Below are 19,604 nucleotides of genomic sequence, written 5' to 3'. Positions count from 1 at the left end.
ACTTAACAGTGATACTCCCAAAAGTTTTGTGTAAACAGAGTTTTTGTAACTTTAACCTACCTTCTGAGGCATCTGAGTGCAAGGAAAGGAAAACAACTAGGGGTCTTATGTGCTCTGTATGTGCATTTTCTTTTAAAACTATTTTATTATTTCATGCATTATACAAGCAATGCATATTTATTGTAGGAAAAAATAGATAAACAAAAACAAAACAAAACAAAACAACAACAATGATGCAAGGAGAGTATGTTTCGGGCTGTAATACTTTGGAACCCTCAGCTCTCTCCCTGTAGCGCCAGACTTCATTTCTGTGTTCTGACCCCCGTTCCCTGTATCCTTGGCGTCACCATCTTTGAAGGAAAGAGCCCATGAACAAACCAGGTGCTAGCACCTTATCTTGTTTCCTCAGCAAGTACAGCTCAGGGTGGGGCTGCCGCCCACCAGTTGTTTGGCTCAGATGTGTGTTCCTATTTTCTGGAAGAGTGAAACCAGTGTGTCCTGGGAGACTACCCTGGGCCTGGCACGCTCAGAAACATGCCTAATGTGATGCTCGCTAGTGCTCCCCGTGAAATGGAATCTGGGACTTCAAGGAAGTAGGCAGGTCAGCTGGGAGCCCAGAGGGCACCCCAACCACCCCACATACTGGGCATCACTGCCACGGATCCGCCCTCCATCAAGGGCATTGGAGCCACGGAAGTCAAAGCAGCTTCTATGCTTCTGTCACACACTGTCTCACAGTCCATTAGTGAGCGGTCCTGAAACACAGCATCACCCCAGCCCTGCCAAGCTGACACTGGCTGACTCAACGTGTGATGAGGGCCCAGCAGAAGTGGGTCAGGGGACTGGATTTACCAACCTCTGGCAATGTGCCTGCAACAGGCCACTACTGAGCTGCCCCTCTGCAATGTGGGCCAGTACCCTGGCCTGAGCTGTTCCATCGTCTGGGATGTTGTGGGACCTGAGGTAACGAGAGTTGAAGTGTGCTCTGGAGGGAACATGCCACCACCCAGAGTGTTCTCTTTCCACGCCAGCACGAGCTTGACTTAGCTCGAGTGGTTCTAGGATGGACGGCTTTTCTTTCCTTCCTTGGCCTCCTGTCTAGTGATCGCGTTCCCCTCCCCTGCCAAGTGGTGGCATCACTGGCTCCTCGGGACACCCCCCGCCCCTCGGCACCACTGCTTCCCAACCGTTAATGTTCGCTTCTGTGGAAAATGATAGGGTGACAAGCTGCTCCCTGACATTCCCACCATCAGATAAGCCAAGGGGGAAGCGAGTTCTTCTGGAAGAGAAACAGACTGTGCTTGGGAAATTAAATATCCCTTAGAGGAGAGCAGGAAACTTAAGATTCCAGCCACGGGCTTCCGAGGAGGGCTCACCCAGGAGCCAGTGGCACCCCCAGGGTGAGAGCTGGGAAGGATGGAAGCCCTGCTCCTGTCATCTGCAACGTTACCTGGGGACCGGGGCAGGGCTGGGCGTCTACCTCAACAACACAGGCAGTGGGGTCCAACCCTCCTTCCCTCGTCTCCTTATAGGCGTCCCAGCCCCCTTCCATCTGCTCAGCAGTCAGAGCACTTGGAGGTTTCCAGCCTAGTCTCTTGATGCTCCCTGCGAGCTGGGGTGTGAGATGCGGCCACTCTCCACCAGGGAAACTGAGACACAAAGGGCGAGCAGTGGTGTGAGTGCCATTCTGAACAGAGCTCCAAATATGCTCCTCTTTGCCTACCCTGCAGGCGCGCGCGCGCACACACACACGCACACACTCCCGAGTTTTACAGCCCTCTAAAATTTATGAGGAAGTCGAGTACCCAAGATCTCTTAATTAAGCGGCCTTCCCCTAGGAGAAAGGAAATGGGCTTCCATATTCTTAGCACCGACATCGGATCGCACGATTTACTACCCAAGGCCTGCGTCTCTCCCCAAATCAGCTCCTCTGTAGTACAAACATCTATCACTTTGAAGGCAGTTCAGACGCCACTTTCTCCGCCTCCTCCCCCTTTTCTGGTGCCCTCTGGGCCTCAGCACTTCTTCTCATCTGCCCCTTATCCTAGAAGTTCGAGGTCAGGCAGGAACCCTGAACAGACACCCTACTGTAGCCGCCCCAGAGAGAGGGAAAGCCCTGAGCCCAGGGCTGGCACCAAGGGGCTGCCCTCGCCCATGCGGACGCAAGGGGCTGGTCCTGGTCCTTCCTCACAGCCCACGACAGCTGCTGATGGCTGCCATGAAGATATATGGGTTTAATCAGGCCCCTGACAGGTAAAAGACCTTAACAACGAGGACAGTTTGTTCTCCCAAACTGTTGAGTATCTAAGCCCAGTGTTTACTTTGGAATTGAATGAATAACATTGTTCTGGGAAAGGAAATTTTAAAAAGCAGGCTTGTAATTTACAGTAGAGAGAAGAACAGATCTGGAGGTCTTGTCACCCCCCCCCCCGAGCCCACACCCACCCCTCCCGCAAACCCTCGCTCTGTCTTCTTGCTGTTTTAAACTTCTAAACACACCACAACCAACCAGCTCATCCTCTCAGCCCTGCCAGGAAAGGTCTCAACATTGCCAGGCTCCCTAGAGCTGCCAAGAGAACGCATTGCTTCAAGACAAAGGTTTCCCGCCCCCCATTCCTGTTAAAAACCAAAACCAAATGCCTCTGAAATTCCAAATGCTGTGAGAGCCATTCAAAATGTGGAGCGAAGGGCGATGATTGGGGTGGGCAGAGGTTCACCTGCCCCATGCCCATCAGGTCAGGAGAGTGACTACTTCTAAAAGAAATAAGGTGGGGAAGACCACCCCACCAAAAAGCCAGACCTAGTGAAACATGCCCCCTCCTGGGGTGGAGGAATTCCTTCACTGAGGAAGCTCGATTTGTCTTTAAATTCTTGGAGTGGGAGTGAGGGAGAGTTTCTTGGTACCCAGCATCTAGAAAACTCCCAGAGACTTCCCTTGAGGAGAGACCAGGGCCTGCACCTCTAGCCTGGGCTAAGATGTGGATAGTGGTTTGCCGCAGTGGATGTGCCCGGCAGCCAGGGGGCGCTCGAGACCAGCCTGTTTCCTTATAGAGGTTTCATTTCCAAATGAAGCCCTTCATTGAGTGACAGGACCAGCTCAGAGCCCTGAGAATTCCCTCCCTCTCTGGAATCGCCATCAAATGTAAGACAGGAGGAAGGGGTCTGTGCACACAGGCTGCTGAGTGAGGGGTAGGGGTCTGGCTAGAGGGAGGCCCTCAGAACTCCTGGCCTGGCCTGGGCAGGGACACTTACCTCTCCTGTCCTCCCCCAGAAACCAGGGCCTGCCTGCCTGCCTGCCCGCCAGCCCGCCCGCCAGCCCACCTCAGATGCCTCGGATTAGCTAACTGATGGGGGGAGACCACTTTGAACATTTCAAGGCCTGGTCAGGGGCCAAGTCTCATTACTTAGCTTCAAAGTCAGAAACTCCATAAAAAGTTCATTGGTAGGGCTGATTGTCCCAGATTGTCCCAACGGAACTGAACCCACCACGGCACCCCGGGCCTCATGTTTTAATGTGGAGTGAGAACACGTGTGTGGTACTGGGCCATGGGCGGGGGGAGCAGGGTCCCCAGACCCAGGTTGCATTTTTTTTCTCTTTTCAAACACTTAAAAATTACAAAAGAAGTATAATCACATTATACAATATTTAGAAAAGAGAGAAGAGAAAAAGAAAATATTTCAGAAGCCCACACCTTATTACAACAATAATATTTCTTTCTAGGCATGCTTCTTATGTACAATTTTTATATACTGTTCATTAGCACATGCAAACAAAAATGTTTGCTGTGTGATATTCTGTCCTGGTAATGTAGAGTAATGGTTACACATTTAGGTTGTTTATAGTTTTACTTTTTTTTAATATGAATAACATGGACATTTTCATATTTCCTCATGACTGATTCCTGAATTTACTTTGTTAAAAAAGTAACATTTTTCTGATAATAAAAGTCGCACATATTTATATTTTTGAAGTGTGGAAAATCTGGAGAAGGATAAAGAAGTTAATAAAAATCACCCATAATTGTTCTGCCCAGAGAGGATCACTGTTAACCTTTGGGTTTATTTCCTTCATATATGTATATATTAGAAACAGGCTCACGCTGCACAGAAGTTTTGTAGGTCCCTAGGGCCAGGAGAATAAAATTGGCAGAGGAAATATTATTTCCAGGAGAGATTCAGTGTGTGATACGTGTGGATTTGAAACTGGATGACGTTCTCATTCAGAACATGCAAGCTGGGACAGACCCGTGTCCAGCCCTGAGGCCAGGCGGGCACCCCCGGGGGTGGCCAGTGGCCGTGCTGTGGCCGTGCTATGCCCAGCACCGGGGCCTGGCTCAGGGCTGGGGTCAAGGTCAAGGCCACGGTGGGCGTGAGCAAACGCACTTTCCTCATTTCTCCTGACAAGAGCCGCGGAGCCCCTGATTTATGGGCCCACTTCACGGGACACTAGTAAACGTCCCATAGTATATTTTGTAAGAGTAATGACGTCTCAGTAACCCCGGCCCTCCCTGCCGCCTCGGCTAATAAATTTTCTTCCGTGAGCGGGGTGAGCCTGCCCAACGCTTGGCAAGAGTGGCCGGGAGGTGGACGAGCAGGGGGCACCAGGGCCCCTGGGGCCACTGCTCTTGGGCCCCAGTCTTGCTCAGGAGGAGGCGGAGGGCCTGGCTGTGCCCCCCACCTCCTGCCGCCCCTGAAGAGAGGCCAGTTGAGCTAAACGCTGAGCTCTCAAAAGGCAGAAGAAAGATGAAGAGTTGAGTCAAGGAGCTGGAAAAGGAGGGGGAGAAACCCCAAACCATAATTGCCCCTTTCCTTCTGCAGCTCAGATTACTGGCCAGGGGCTGAGGGGCGGAGGGCTGTTTCTTTTTTGACTACTGTTTCCCTGAGGTTTGAAGATGAACTCAGGGTGGGATGAAAGGACATTTTGGGGTGATTGAGACGGGCTAAATTGGGGGGTGCAGGGGCCACCACAGACCAGGAGTCAGGGGCCAGGCTCTCCCCAGGCTCCAGAAGTGGGATGGGGGTGCTGGGGACATCACATCCCTCTCCCAGCCATGTGGACACAGGCATTTCAAAGGGCCAGGGGCAGGGAATCTATCTGCTACACGAAACAGCTGCCCTTCAAACCTCCCCTCCCCTTTCATATATTTAGTTTCGAGCGCCAGGTTTCTTTTCTCACTATTTTATTCAAGGCTCCTTTCCACCAGTGCCTGCCAGGACTCACACCAGGTGCTGAGGGCACAAAAATGAGTCAGACACAACCCTTGTTGAAGTAACCAAAGTACAAGCTAATGCTTAGTGCTCCTCATGTGTCAAGCACTGTTCTAAGCACTTTATGTGGATTAATTCATTTACTCCTCGCAACCCCCAAAGAAGCAGGCATTTTATCATCATCATTTCAGTGCTGCACAGGCACCTGGAGGTGACGTGGCTCACCCAAGATGTCCCTGGTTCCTGAGTCCTGGCTGTCAGGGACCCTTGGACTCTTATAAACTCTGAGCAGGCAGGCTCCCCTGGACTTCAACTCCAACAAGCAGGTTACACTACAAACTAGGAAACTGGGGCCCAGAGACGAGAAGTAACTTGCCCAAGGCCACACAGCAAAGTGACAAGGCTGGGATTAGAGCCCAATGGTCAGACCCAGTGGCCAGTGCCCTCCCTGCTGTACTGCCCAGCTGCCGTTTAGCCATCTGAGTCCCCCTCACATGTATTCTAAGAAGACAGAGAAGTGAGAACCATTTTATTTTTTTTGACGTCTGGAAGCTTCCTGTTTGCGAGGAACTACACTAAAGACCCACTCTGTGGACCTAGAAGGAAGCATGAAGAGAGTTGTTCAAAGAAAGAATATGAATGCCAAACCAGCAAGCTGGGGAATGTTCTTGTATCCATGGGGTGAGGAATGAGTTTTGCCAAGTGAAAGATTTATATTTTAGTAACTAGAAATTTCCCATGTGTGTCAATGGGAGTTTACCAATTTGCCCACCCAGACTTGCAGCCCAGGCATAGCTGCCTGGAACAGGGCACCCTGTGTGACCGACTGTTGGGACATGCGGACACTGGTGTGCACATGAGAAACGGCCTGAGAGCTTGTATCAGAGCCTGAACTGCTGGGCCCACAGGAGGCTAGCTCCTGAGGCTGCTCTAGGGCCCCAGCAGGAATGCCCAACCCCAAAAGCCATCGCGTGCCTGAGACAGACCTCGATGGTGGAGAAGCAAACCTCGCAAATAAAATCTGAATTTTGAAAAGAACATGCCTGGCCTAATTCGACAGTGGTTGCTTAACAAGTTGGCTTGTGTAGGAGCACTGGGGCACTAGGGCACTGGGGCTGTTTCTTGCTGGAGTTTCCCTGTGCTCTCATACAGGGAAAACCTGGCTCATCTCAGGCTGGTCTCCCAGCAGCACTGGGCGAGGGCCTTCCAGTGGGAGTCAGGGACCTTGATGTCACCACCAGCAGTGGCACGCCCCGTCTCTGTGATTCGGATGCAGCACGTGGTAATCATGGCCATTTCCAGATGAAGAGCCCAAGATGTCCATGGGCTCAGACTCACAGTGCTTGGAGGATGGGGTGGAGTGACTCAGAGATAGGGACGTGCTCAGTCAGTCCAGAAGTGCAAAGAGCGAGGTTATAAACAGTCTCCAGTAAGTGGCTGAGCCCTGCTGCTGGTGGCTCTGGTGCTCAGTCCCTGTCAGTTCCCTCCCCCGTGCCTCCTCCCTGCTTGCTCTCCAGGGCAGGGGACCACCGGGGGGGTCGTGTGATGTGGTGACAGAACTCTGGATTGTAGAGATTTGGGGGACCTGGGACTGGGTGATGGAACAACCTGTTTCCCTCTCTGGGCCTCATTTCTCCACCTGGGAAGGGAGAGGCCTCAGTAGCGCCTTTCAGACCCATAGTTAGAAGTCATTTCACTCTTTTTTAAAATTAAAATAAAAAAAAATTGAAGTGTAGTCAGTTTACAATGTCGTGTCAATTTCTGGTGTACAGCATCATGTTTCAGTCATACATGTACATACATGTACGTACGTATATTCATTGTCATATTCTTTTTCATTATAGGTTACAAGATAGTGAATGTTGTTCCCTGTGCCATACAGTAGAAACTTGTTGCTTATCTATTTTATACATAGTAGTATCTGCAAATCTCAGACTCCCAATTTATCCCCTCCCACCTCCTTCCCCCATTGGTAACCGTAAGTTCGTTTTCTGTCTGTGAGTCTTGGAGCCATTTAACTCTTAGGGGCCAGTTTCCTTGTCTGTTGAGCGCCATGCCTCTTCCGGTCGTCTTCAGCGAGTATTTGTATTATTAGGTTGGGCTCTTGCCCAACTCATGGAGCTATTACAAGGGTCAAATAAAATGAGGAAGATGAAAGTGATTCTTTAACACTGGAGGACTGTTTGTTACCCTCACAAGGAGGATTGTGGGGGAAGGAATCCCCAGCTCATCCCTTCTGCATTCTTCCTGAGGACACCAGAGAGTGGGGAGCGTGCCCCTGGCAGAAGCAGACACATTTATGGGATTTCTCGGCCTTTCAAACTTGGACTCCCCTCCTGATGAGCGTTAAAAAATCTCAAGCCCTCTCTTGATTTTTTTTTTTGAAATTTCAAAATAAATGAAATAGGGACTTCAAAAAAAAAACAATGGTAATTTTAGATCATGCTTTTTCCAAACTTCTCACGTCCCCTGGAGAGTCTGATAAACACGAGGCGGGCACTGAAAAATCCTATTTTTCATTCAAGGCAGGTGTGGAAATTGAGTTGGTCTGGCGTTGCTAGCGACTCGCCCCGGCTGGCAGTCCAAGGCCATGATGGAGAGGCTCTGTGACAAAACGGTGGGCCATGCCACGTACATTTCTTGACATTATTAATCGTGTGGCTACCATTCTTTATGATTCTGTGCTTTTCCACTAGACCACACTGCTTTTTTTTTAAAAAAAACTTTTTAAAATTTTATTGAGGTATAGTTAATGTACAATAATATATGTTACAGGTGTACAACAGTGATTCACAGTTTTTAAAGGTTATACTCCATTTATAGTTATTGTAAAATATTGGCTATATTCCCCGCGTTGTACAATATATCCTTGTCCCTTATTTTATCTAATAGTTTGTACCTCTTAATCCCCTTCCCCTATCTTGCCCCTCCCCGCCTCCCTCCCCCAACTGGTAACCACTAGTTTGTTCTTTCTCTGTGGTCCACACTGCTTTTTAATTTTGTGTTGACTTCTCAGCAGGAGTGAGCTGCAGGCGCCTTAAGAGGGTCTCTCGGCTCATCATTTATTCTGTTCATTGCGTGGGCTTCGTCTACTGTTCTTTCCCCTTCTCTGTTCACTTATTTGAGCCAGGGCTTCCTGGGTGTCTGTGACACAAGAGACTCTTGGAAACAAATCCCTCCTTAAGGAACTTAGACTTGCTTAGAGGAAACCAGACGGAGACCGATCATAGGTAAATGATTAGGTGTCATTATATGGTTGAGTGCCTTAAAACACAGGCTTTCTGTCCAAGGTAACTATTTTTTCAACTTTCCCTTCCACTCTCTAAGGCCAGAACAAATCTGGCTTAATTACCAACACGGGCAATTCGTCGAACCTCTTTGAACATCAGTTGACTTGAAACTAAGGTTGGATGAGATGGTGCTTAAAGCCCCTTTCGAGTCTGGCCCGGGAGGTGTGGGGGGTTCCTGTCAGCACAAGTGGGGCTGAAGGTTCCTTGTCCCTGAAGCCCTCTGCTCCCACCCTGTCTGGCTCCTCCCGATGGCGCCTCCCTGCTCACTACTGACCCTTTGCTTTTCCAACTTCTTGTCTTTTTTTTTTTCCTTCTGTCTTTAGGGAAAAAGTGAAAACAGAGGAGTTGGCATTTCTAGGACATTGTGGGTGGCCTGTAAGGGGGATGATGAGGTGGAGGACGGTGGGGAGGGGCGCCCTGGTGACTCACCGGGTTGTCCCGTGGAGTCGTTTGACATCACCATGGCCCTACCCACTGCCAGAGCCCATCACCATCCTTGCTAGGGCCTCGCCGCCAGCTGGCGGGTCCCGTGTCCCGTGGTAGGCCCCTTAAGAGCTCGGAGTGATGCTGGCTGTAAGTTCAGGGAGGATGGGCTGTGAAGCCCCTTCATCTGGCCCTGGGGGCTGTGGTCCTCACCAGCTCCAGGCCACTGCCCTGAAAGCCTTCCTTTTTCTAGGCCCCCTTCCCCTGGCCCTGCAGACAGAGAAGCCCCAGCCTGGGCCTTATGGACCACGCCCAGCCCATCCTGGGCATGCAGAGGGGGTAGCTGCTGCCCAGCCCAGCGCCTAACCGCATGGTTGGGAGGTGGCCAGTGAAGGTCAGCTTAATGAACAGCTGCTTCAAACCCACAACGTAATAAGTTAAAATAGTTATAAATGAATAGCCATCAACAAAGCACTTTCTACACGTCACTCATTTTCTTACTAAGATGTATTTACTTTTCCTTGTCCGGCACTCATTGTGTTAAGGACTCAAGGATGAAGTGCACTTGAACTGGGAACCAGAACGCCTGGGAGAAGTCACTTTACCTCCCTGTGCCTCCGTCACCCGACTGAGCAGGCGATGGTGGTGACATCTGCAGCCTGGCCTGCGGATCGAGCCCACTGGCCTAGGGGAAGGGTTGGGGACAGTTAAAGCAGCTGTGAAAGGTGCAAGGGGCTACTGCTGAGATGTCCCACACGTACAATGACCACCAAGAAGAGTGTCCCCCATTCTCCCTGGTTAATCGAGCCTCCAGCCCCACAGTCCTGGCATCATCCAGGAAAGCTTTGGCTCCACCAAACAGTGCTAATCCTGCCACGGGTGATATGATTCTAAGGCAATGAGGCCAATTTCCCGAAGCCATCCAAGATGGTGCCATGGTTTTCCTTTGGGCTTGCAGCTTAAATGCCTTCTCATCAGGAAGCCTTTTCTGAAGGGACTGAAGGAGAGAGTGGAGCAAGCAGAGCGTCTGCAGGGAGAGAGTCCCAGACAGAGGGACTGTCTGGCTAGGGCTGAGGGAGCCTGGGGATGAGGAGGCAGCTTACATAGGCCTCCAGTCCATGGGAGGACTTGGATTTTATTCTAAGAGCAGTTAGAGGTCCCGGGTGGGTTTTGAGTAGGAAAGTGGCACCATCTGGCTGCCTTGTGGAGAGCAGTCCTGGGAGAGGGAGAGAAAGGTGGAGACAAATTTACTGGTGAATTGAGCATGGGGTGTGAGGAAGGAGCAGTCGATGACAGAACTGAGGCTTTCGGTTTGAGTAACCAGATGAATGGAAGGTATGTTCTCCTGGAACTGGAGTCCAGCCTCACCAGCTCTCTCCTTCATTCCTCTCTGTTCTCTCTGCCTCTCCTCTCACTCCTTTCAGGAGCTCTTGCAGAGGCCTCTTACTGCCAGTCAACCCAATGCTTAAAGAACAGGTTTGATTATTTCACCATCATGCTTGAAATGTCTGAGACCCACTTGTATTAGTCATCTCTTGCTGTATAACAAATTGACCCGAAACCTAGCAGCTTAAAACAGTGAATGGTTATTGTCTCCCAGTGTCTGTGGAGCAGGCGTCTGGGGGCAGCTCAGCTGGGTCCTCTGTCTCAGGTCCACATACAGCTGCCATCAAGGTGGTAGCCAGGCTGCAGTCTCATTTGAAGGCTCAAATGGAGGAGGACCAAGCTCACTCATGTGGTCATTGGCAGGATTCAGTTTCTTGCTGGCTATTGGCCAGAAACATCCATCTTTTGCCACATGGATCTCTCCATTGGGCAGCTCACAACGTGGCACTGGCTTCCCTCAAAGTGAGCCAGTGAGAGGGCAAGAGAGAGCACCCACGAAGGAAGCCCTAGCCTTGTTAGAGTGAGACAGTAGGTCTGGGCGCCCATGCTCCAGGGCAGGGGTCGTACGAAGGCATGAACACCAGGGGCAGGGACCAGCGGGTGCCGTCTTGCAGGCTGCATACCCCTTCCAGCCACTTCCCTGTGTCTTCCGCACACACTGCTCTCTCTGGTCATGACACCGGACTTGCTGGTCCCAAAAGAGCTGCTTCCTCTGTTTCCTGTCTCACTGCCTTTGTGCGCTTTCTGCCTGGGACTCTGGGAGATCTCTCCTGCGCATTACTTCAGGCCTAGAAGTAAAGCTTTTGGGCATGATCCTCCCTCCCACTTGCTTGCATCAGCATTCTTCGTCCATGCGTTTGCTCCTCCCAGTTCAGATCTGTGCTCTGTGACAGTCAGGGCTATGTCTTATTCATGTGTGACTTCCCACTGCCAAAGACAGTGGGTGGCATGTAATCAATTCTTATTCAACTCTTTGTTCAGCATAAATGAGTGAATTTTAGTTAAAGTGAACGAAAAAATTCAGGAGGGTAAATCTCCTTATAGGATGGATGCCAAGGTAAAACAAGGCTTTAAGATGATCTATTTTGGTTTTTGATTTTGTTTTTGTTTTTAATTGAAGTATAGTTGATTTACAATGTTGTGTTAGTTTCTGGCGCACAGCATAATGATTCAGCTGGGGGCTCAGGTTTTGACCCTTTACCTCCTTCATGTCTTGGTTCAAATGTTACCTTCTCAGCTAGCATTTCCCTGGCCACCCATTTAAACCTCACTCCTGCCTCCTAGACGCCCAGTCTCCATGACTCTGCTTAAATTCCCCGTAGCATCTGTGACCTTCTACTTCACTAAATCACTGACTCATTGTCTTCCTCATCTCTTTCCTGACAGTAGCATATAAGCTCCCGGGAGGGCAGGGCTTTCTGTCTCCCCTGCGCAGGGATGTCTCCCCAGCACCTGGCACCATGCCTCACACAAAATCAGTGCTGTGGGAAGATGTGCTGGATGAATGAATCCTGAGCGGTGTCCTTGAGTGTAGGGTGTTCTTGAAATGCTCGTTTGGTTGGTTGGTGGATTGATGAAGCCAGCCAAGTGAGATCAAACCCATATCTCTCTCTTCTAGAAGAGGCCCTGGACAGATAGCTGAGGCTTGGAGACTCATTTCTCAAGGTCAATGGAGTGAGTCTTGTTGAGATTGTCACGGCCCTTCCCAGCTGGGCTGAAAAATGCCTTTGGAATCAGATGCTGGGGAGGCGGGAGGCCAGCTCCAAGACTTCCCAAGGAGCCGGAGTCAGAGCTGGCTCCACATCCCTTCCGTCAGCCCCAGCACGCAGAGGAGAGGCCTTTAGCTGCCAAGGACTTTGTTTTATTGTCACTGCAGCTGGCTCCCCTCTGGGTGGGAGCTGCCAGGGCAGCAGCCATCAAGCCCTGGACACCGGGCTGGGGTAATAATAGCAGCTCCATAATTCTTGCTCGAGCCTCAGCTGAAAGGAGGAGCTGCTGGAGGTGGCGGGGAAACAGGAGCCCGGCAGCAGCAGGAGAAGGAGCTGGTACTGGCTGTTCTCTCTCTCTCGTAGACCCGGCCCTGGGACGTGGCTCAGGGACCTGCTTCCAGCCTACTCTCAGTTCAGTTTTTCCAAAGCTTGTCACAGGAAGAGGGCTGGGATGTTATTATTAAGTCTTGGGGACATAGCAGAGGATTCTTAGGTAGGAAATTCTGATATCATCTTGCAGACCCTGCCACTGACAGCCTGTATGACAGGCAAGAGGGATCACTGCTTGGGGATGCATTTGAAATGCTACTTCTGTTGTAGGTGCCTTTTGGCCTCTGGAAAGAGGTGGTGTTGGATTGAGAAATTACCCCCAGTTCTTGCTACCTCTGGGCTGTGAAGTCCCCACGTGTGTGGGACAATAAATCTTTGCACCAACCTGGTCTGAGATACCCCTGGGTTCTAGCCTTGGAGTGGGCAGGCCAATGGCACTGCCTGGCTGTCTGGGCATCACTGAGCCACTGCAGTAGGCTCAAGTTCCTTGTTTAGGAAGAGGAAGTAACTGATGTCCTAAAGCCTCTCTTGTCAAAAGAGCCTCCCTGCGGTTAGACCTAGAGGCTCGATCACGTTCAGGTTTGATTTTTCTCCCTAGGTGAGAGGTGGACATGTGCTCTTACATCAGGAGCCTCATAATGTCTGGCTGTCTCTTTTTCTGTGGTGTTAGTGGCTGTGGATCCTCAATGCCCAGAGTGATTAATTCATTTGTGCTTTGCTCTGACGTCTGCAGTCTCTGCTCCATGGCCTTGCATCTGGCTTTGCCTCTGGAGTGACATGGCTTTTTCTGATCTCCCTTTATAAACCCCACCCCTTCAGCCTACATGTCCATCCCCAGTCTCCTGTCCAGGAGACCCAGTCCAGGTCAAGAGAAGTCTGAAAGATGAAATTCCCTCAAGGAAGGAGGAGAGAAGACAACTCCATGAGGAGAAGGTGCTCCCAAGGCTGGCAGACATCCCCTGGTCACCCCTGACATGGAATCTAGGGTCAGGCTCTTAGACCCTCGTTTTGGGGTGATAAACATGTTCTGAAATTAGACAGTGATGGTAATTACACAACTCAGTGAATATATTAAAAAACATGAAATTATATACACTTCAAGAGGGTTAATTTTATGGTATGTGAATTGTATTTCAATAAAGCTATTTAAAAAGAGAGGGGGGCGAGTAGGTCTCTGGAGCCAGATTGCTTGAGTTCAAATCCTAGCTCCTCTGATTACTATACGTGTGATCATTTACCCACTCTGTGCCTCAGTTTCCTCATGTGTAAAACGAAGATAATACTAGTACCTGCCTCGTAGGGTTGTGAGGGTTCCATGGTCTAATGGGCTGGCTCCCGGCACAGAGCAAACACTCCATAAGGGTTAATTGTTGTTTTTATTATTAATATACCATGATCCCTGTCATCTGTACGTAAATCAAGAGCCAAAGAGGACGTGTCAGCAAGGCAGGCTTAGTCCAGGGTGATGTCCACAAACAGGACCAGGGCTTGGAGATGTGGGTAGCTCCCATGTTGAAAGAACCACTCATGAAACTTGCAGAGCACTTAGTCACCCAAACATACATAAATACCGAATCTGGCTCAAGATTTTTGGCTGGAGTCCACTGAGAGTTATGAATCCCTCTTTGAACAATGGCAGCTATTATTAAAATCTAGAGGCTTTGAGTTGGACGCTTTCTCCAGCCCAGACACTGATTCAGAGCTGCAACATTCTAAATAGCGAGGCTAGAAATGGATGCCGTTTTTGAGCTGATTTATTGAGAGGTTTCTTGATCTGGGTCAGTTTCCTGCAACATTTGGAAAGTGACGACTGTAGCATCATTATTTTCCCCAAATGACCAAAATTATAGCCAGTAACTTGAGGCCAGTAAATTTCCCTGCAGCAGATGTTAAACTCTTTTAAAAGATGATTAACAATGGGAGACTTAGGCTCCACGGCAGCGTAACCAATCGGGTGGTGTTGCTGAAGTCAACGTGTGAGGTAAGAGGCACATCCAGACCCCCACGGCGTGGTGGGGGCCCAGGTTGGAGACTGGAAGAACCCACAGGTTGTGATGTAAATCAAGCCTGTGGTCCTTGGTGGCAGGACATGTGGTGCTGTGACAAGAGACCTAGACTGGGTATTGAGAGACCTGGTCTTGCTTCTCCCAGCAGCGTGACTCAGGGCAAACCATTTCCCTTCTCTGGGATATAGTTTCCTCATACTTTAAAATTAGGAGGGACCACAATCAGTGGTCTCTTAGGTATTTTGTGAGTTTTAGACTGATTTGTTCTGTTACTTAAGGAGAAAGCAAATAAATCATTTGCTAACCTCCAAAGTATCTGTGATTTTTAGATGGAGTGGCCACAAAAGAACCAAGATGGGTTATACAGTTATGATGATGCTTGCTTCACATCACCACTGCCAGAAAGTGTGGGAGTGAAAAGGCATAAGGATGGGTCCAGGGAGACCACCCTCGGATACCCAAACCAGGGCTCTGGGACCAGACACAAACGTTTACTGGTTGAGGACAAGGTTCCATTGCAGTCTCCTTGAGGAATGTTATGTAGCTCTTACTCATCTCTCCAGTAGATAAGTTTCTCTACTTGTTCATCTCTCCTCCCCTTTCCTGAAGGCTTGTCATCTGCCTGGGAGATTTGTGGATCAACTACTCAATGTGTATACTTACACACGTCACATGCACACATGTCTATGCAGTTGCTGGGTAGAATTGAATGATGTTCTAATGAACTTCTCCAATGAGATACCATTAGACCCCCTTCTCTAACAAGTCCGGCGTCTTCAACCATGCTCCCAGCTTGAGGTCACTGGAGAGTGGAAGGGAATAAACCCAACGAATAGGATCATTGAGATCCTTTAGAAAAATCCCCTTTATCTCTTCCCCAACACTAAGGGGAAGTGGCCGAGATCCTACACCTCATAGCACTTGAGCCATGGGGCTCTGGGGAGTAGAACTTGAGTTCTTCCAAACTCCCTCTGCTCTATAGTAAGACTCAACACAGCAGCCCTCCTCAGAGGAATCATCCATTCATTCAATCAGTAAATATCGAGCACTTACTAAGTGTCAAATTTGGTGCTAGCCATAGAGATACAATGCTGAACCAATGCCAGGGAAGATCTTAGAATATTTTAGGAGATGAAAAAAAAAGCCAGTGTGAGGATTGCATTAGTCCATCTGTTTGGGCTTCTATAACAAAATGCCACAGACTGGGTGGCTTATAAACAACAAACAAGTACTCCTCAGAGACCTAGAGGCTGAAAGTTCCAGCATGGTCAAGTAAGGGCCTTCTTCTGGGTCACTGACTTCTCACTGTGTCCTCACATGGTGACAGGGCTGGGGAGCTCTGTGGGGTCTTTTTGGAAGAGCACTAATCCCATTCATGAGTGTTTCCCCCTCCCAAGTACCTTCCAAAGGCCCTGTCTCCTAAAAGCTTCGCATTGGGCACTAGGACTCCAGCGTATGAATTTGGGGAGACAGACGTTCAGACCACAGCAAGGAACAATGTAAGTGAGGAGGGAGAACGATTCAGGGCAAGACTGGGAACATAGGCAGGGTGCTGGTCATGCGTGGTCTAGGTGGCCCGAGAGGTCAGTTTTCCCACCCACGGTTCTGAAAAAAGTGGAACACAGAGAGACATGGCTGAGGGAGGCATATGGAGTTGGCGTATCCCATGGACGTTTCTTGGATCTATCAAATGGAATTCTCAGATCAATTCTAAACTTAATGAAAACTGGCTTTTTAAGGAAGTGAATTCCTGGACATATATGAGAAATACCTGGAACAGAAGAAAGAGCATAGGCTTTAGATTCAGGCTGGAATTTGAATCTGGGCTCTGCTAATTGTTGGGAAGCTAAGTTACCTAGCTTCTCTGGGTTGAGTTTCTCTCATCCATACAGTAAAGGCAGAGGTATCTCATGGGCTTTTTAGGAGATGATACCTAAGGTCATGTTTGCAATATCTGCAGTTGCTGGCATGTGGGTGGTACTCCCTTACGCACCAAGCTCCATACCACCATGCAGACAGTTGCAGGATATGGTTCTCGGTTGCAAGCGACAGAATCTACTCTGGCTAGTGCTTCCAGGAACACTCCCAGAACCATGCTGTAGAACTGACCTGATCTGGAAGCTTCTCCCCTCACAGGTGACCTAGAATTACTCCACTTCTACCATCACCCACACCAGTAACAATGGAAGCCCGAGCCATGGAAGTTTCTGGCACTTGGCCGGTGACCCATTTATTCTAGGCAACATTTTATTCATCAAGTAATAAAGGCCTAGACGCCCCCCTGCTATTTCTGCTACACCAATTTGAACTACCAATGTTAGCTTTTCTTAAGTGAGGTCGTGTGATTCTCCACATGCTTAGTTTGGCGGGGGGCACATGCTCAACGAAAAAATCAAATTTTCTATGCAACTGATTGATGTAGTTTGTCTCAGCGCTCCTCATAATCTTCTCACTTTTCCAACCTACACTAGGGATTAAAGATAAATTGTGCCATTTGGGGTTTTTCCAAGCAGCTGCTTTCTTTCTTTCTCTCTGCATCTGTCAATCTCCGTCTCTCCACACACACACACATCTTCCGTCTCTATTTTTCTTTCTCCTTCTTCGTTGCTTTAAAACAAAACAAAACAAAAATCACAGAATTTAATTTCTTGAGAAACCTTCAACTTGGAGTTGCTAGAAGTCTCTCTGTAGCCTTCTTCTACTTTCTCCTACCTCAGTTGGGATTTCTCCACACAGTGGGGCCGTGGCTGCTGCCTGCTCTTGACTGACATTTCCCAGATTTATCACTGAATAGGAAAGGGCTTCTCTCTAGCTCTAGCTTAAAAAGTCTTAGGAAAGGTCTTTGGTCATGTAAGGCACCCTTTGGACCAATCATTGAAGCTTGCCAAGTGTGATTGGCTAAGGTTAACAAACTACCAGGTCCAGGGGTGTCAGGGTGAGAAGGGAGGGACGGGGCCTCAGAAGCAGCTGGTGGGGGCACAGACATGACCACGATGAGTCACTGTGGCCAGACAGCAAATGATTTGTGTGGCCTCCACTGTCTCCAGATTTTGTCCTCTTATCCCTCCTGTGTGGTAATATGGAAGGAAAACAGGTGTGCAGTGGAGCAAACAGGATTTGCTTGAAGAGAGGGCCCCCTACACGTTTCCCAGGAGGGAGAACACTTTCATATTCTTGTCCCATGGATAGGGACCAATTCATGCTTGTCCCCAGGAAAAGAGCAGAAACCCAAGTCCACTTCCTTGTCCTTGAAACTCAAACTTGTTAAATCGTAAGTTCTAGCTTGAAGACAGGCTGTTTCAGGAAAAAACAGCATTGTTGTCTGAACGGTGAGCCTCAGACTTCGGCCCACGAGTGTTGTTGTTACTGTGTGGCTATTATTACTGTTGGTATGTAAAGCTTGCTCGTGAAAATACGTCCAGGGCCTGAAAGTGGTTCTGTTGCACTCCTGCAGACCTCGCTGTTGAGTGCCTTCCAGGCTTAAGGCAGGGGCTTTGTTTGATTGAATCTTCTGAATGGGTGGTTGACTAACAAGAAGCCTTTTCTTTTTAATTTAAATCTTAGGGTTGAAAATCTCAACAGAACTTATCAGCCTCTGTCCCCGTCTCATAAGAGGAGTTCTTCAGAGAGGCAGCTCCAGAAGCAGCAAGGTCTTCAGCAGAAATCAGGTACTGAGCCATTGGCTCTTTCTGAAATTCATATTTTGTCTGTTTCTTATGTAACCTGGTCTGACAATGCCTGCCCTGGTCATCTTCCCTACTACTTCTTGGCATTTCTGTAAAAGGCAGAACTTTGTTATCTTCTCATTAGTCACTAGACACAAGGACTTCGCTTTTTCGGTGGATCCACGCTGCTTCTAAAGGGCTACATCTGCTGTTGCGCTGGCTTCATCCTGGATTTGTTTTCATGGCTGACTGATGAGGAGGGACCCTGGGTGTGAAGAGCGAGAGGGCAGGGTTCTGCTGAATTCTGGTTGTCTGAAACCTGGGCTGCGACCTGATGGACAAACGTCAGTCAGCATCACACATTTAAGGCAGTGTGTTGTTGGGCAACAGCTCCAGACGGGAAGTAAAGCTGCATTTAATTTATCTCTTACAGAGTGTGTAGAAGCTTTTAAAATTATTATAAGCACATAGACGAAAATATCTGGTTCAAAAGATTCTCCGCTTGGACATTCCCCCAAACACAATGTCTCCCCTTGAAAGACGACAAAAATAAAAAGGATACCTCGATCGTGTTGTCCACGCAAACTTCCCTTTGTGAATGACGTGGAAGATGATGCGTGTGATGGCGGGGCAGTCCCCATCCTGTGCTGGGAGAGCTGGGACCGGGTTTACTGAAGCCTGAGGTCTGCAGTTGCCTTGTCCACCTTGCAGGGGGTGCAGCCTCTGATAGTGAACACAGTTGATTCTTTGTTTAATGACGGAGTTACTCAGAGATAGAATTATGAACATAACTAATCACTTAGAGGAGTTGTTGAATTTGGGCTGAATGTGAACTGATCCCAGGGGTTTATTCTGGAAGCTGAGCTTTAAAAGAAAATGCAGGCGATTACTCCTGAGAGTGTAGATGTCATATCATCTTGAGTTCTGGCTACCTGGAGTTTTATTATATCAAAGAGTTGGAGTGGGTGGGGGTAGAGAGAATTTGGGGGGTTTGTTGTAGAACCAAAGGTGTAGGCAAAAGCCAGGCGTTGACATGACCAAGACCAGCCTTAAAGATATACTGATGAACTCAGCCCTCTCAGGCATGGCCCGCTCCCTGACACCCCACCCCAGGTTACATTAGGGGGATGTGGCATTCGGGAAAATTTACTGGCTGAATATACTGCCCTGCCCACCTGAGCCCCAAATGTCCTTTAGAGAAACTAAATAGAAAGGGGCCCTCCCATCGAGCCACGGCCATGTATCTCTTTGACAATTTCCTCTGGCTTCTTTTTTCTTTCCTTCTGGAACTCTGGTTAGAAATGTTAGCCCTCTTCCTTCTGTCCTCCACGTCTCTTAATGGCCTCTGGTCCCCGTAGGTCTCTCTCTTCTCTGTTCTCTGACAAGACTCTAGTTTGTGCTGTGGGGTTGAACACATGTCATTTCTTCCGAGGCTGCATGTCTTAGTCTTGTCTCCTCAACTAGACCGGAAGCCCCTGGAGGTCAGTGAGTCTTAGGCACCATTTGTATTCCCATGGCACTTGGCTCAGCGCTTGATACAGTAAGTGCTCAGTGAGCACCCCATCTATACAGGCCCATTGGTTCACA

General features: G+C 49.1%; 1 long non-coding RNA gene across 1 annotated transcript in view; it reads left to right on the top strand.

Moving 5' to 3' along the window:
• Positions 1-18,584, top strand: part of LOC140687685 (uncharacterized) — a 43,170-nt gene extending 24,586 nt beyond the window's left edge. Inside the window, exons 3-4 of the long non-coding RNA XR_012062118.1 lie at positions 17,917-18,020; positions 18,163-18,584. This is a non-coding gene — a long non-coding RNA (uncharacterized lncRNA). The remainder of the gene's footprint in view (positions 1-17,916; positions 18,021-18,162) is intronic.
• The last annotated feature ends 1,020 nt before the right edge of the window (positions 18,585-19,604 follow it).

The sequence above is a fragment of the Vicugna pacos genome, chromosome 20, assembly GCF_048564905.1.
Source record: "Vicugna pacos chromosome 20, VicPac4, whole genome shotgun sequence".
NCBI lineage: Eukaryota > Metazoa > Chordata > Mammalia > Artiodactyla > Camelidae > Vicugna > Vicugna pacos.
The sequence above is the reverse complement of the archived record's forward strand: the minus strand, read 5'-3'. Positions and strand labels throughout refer to the sequence as shown.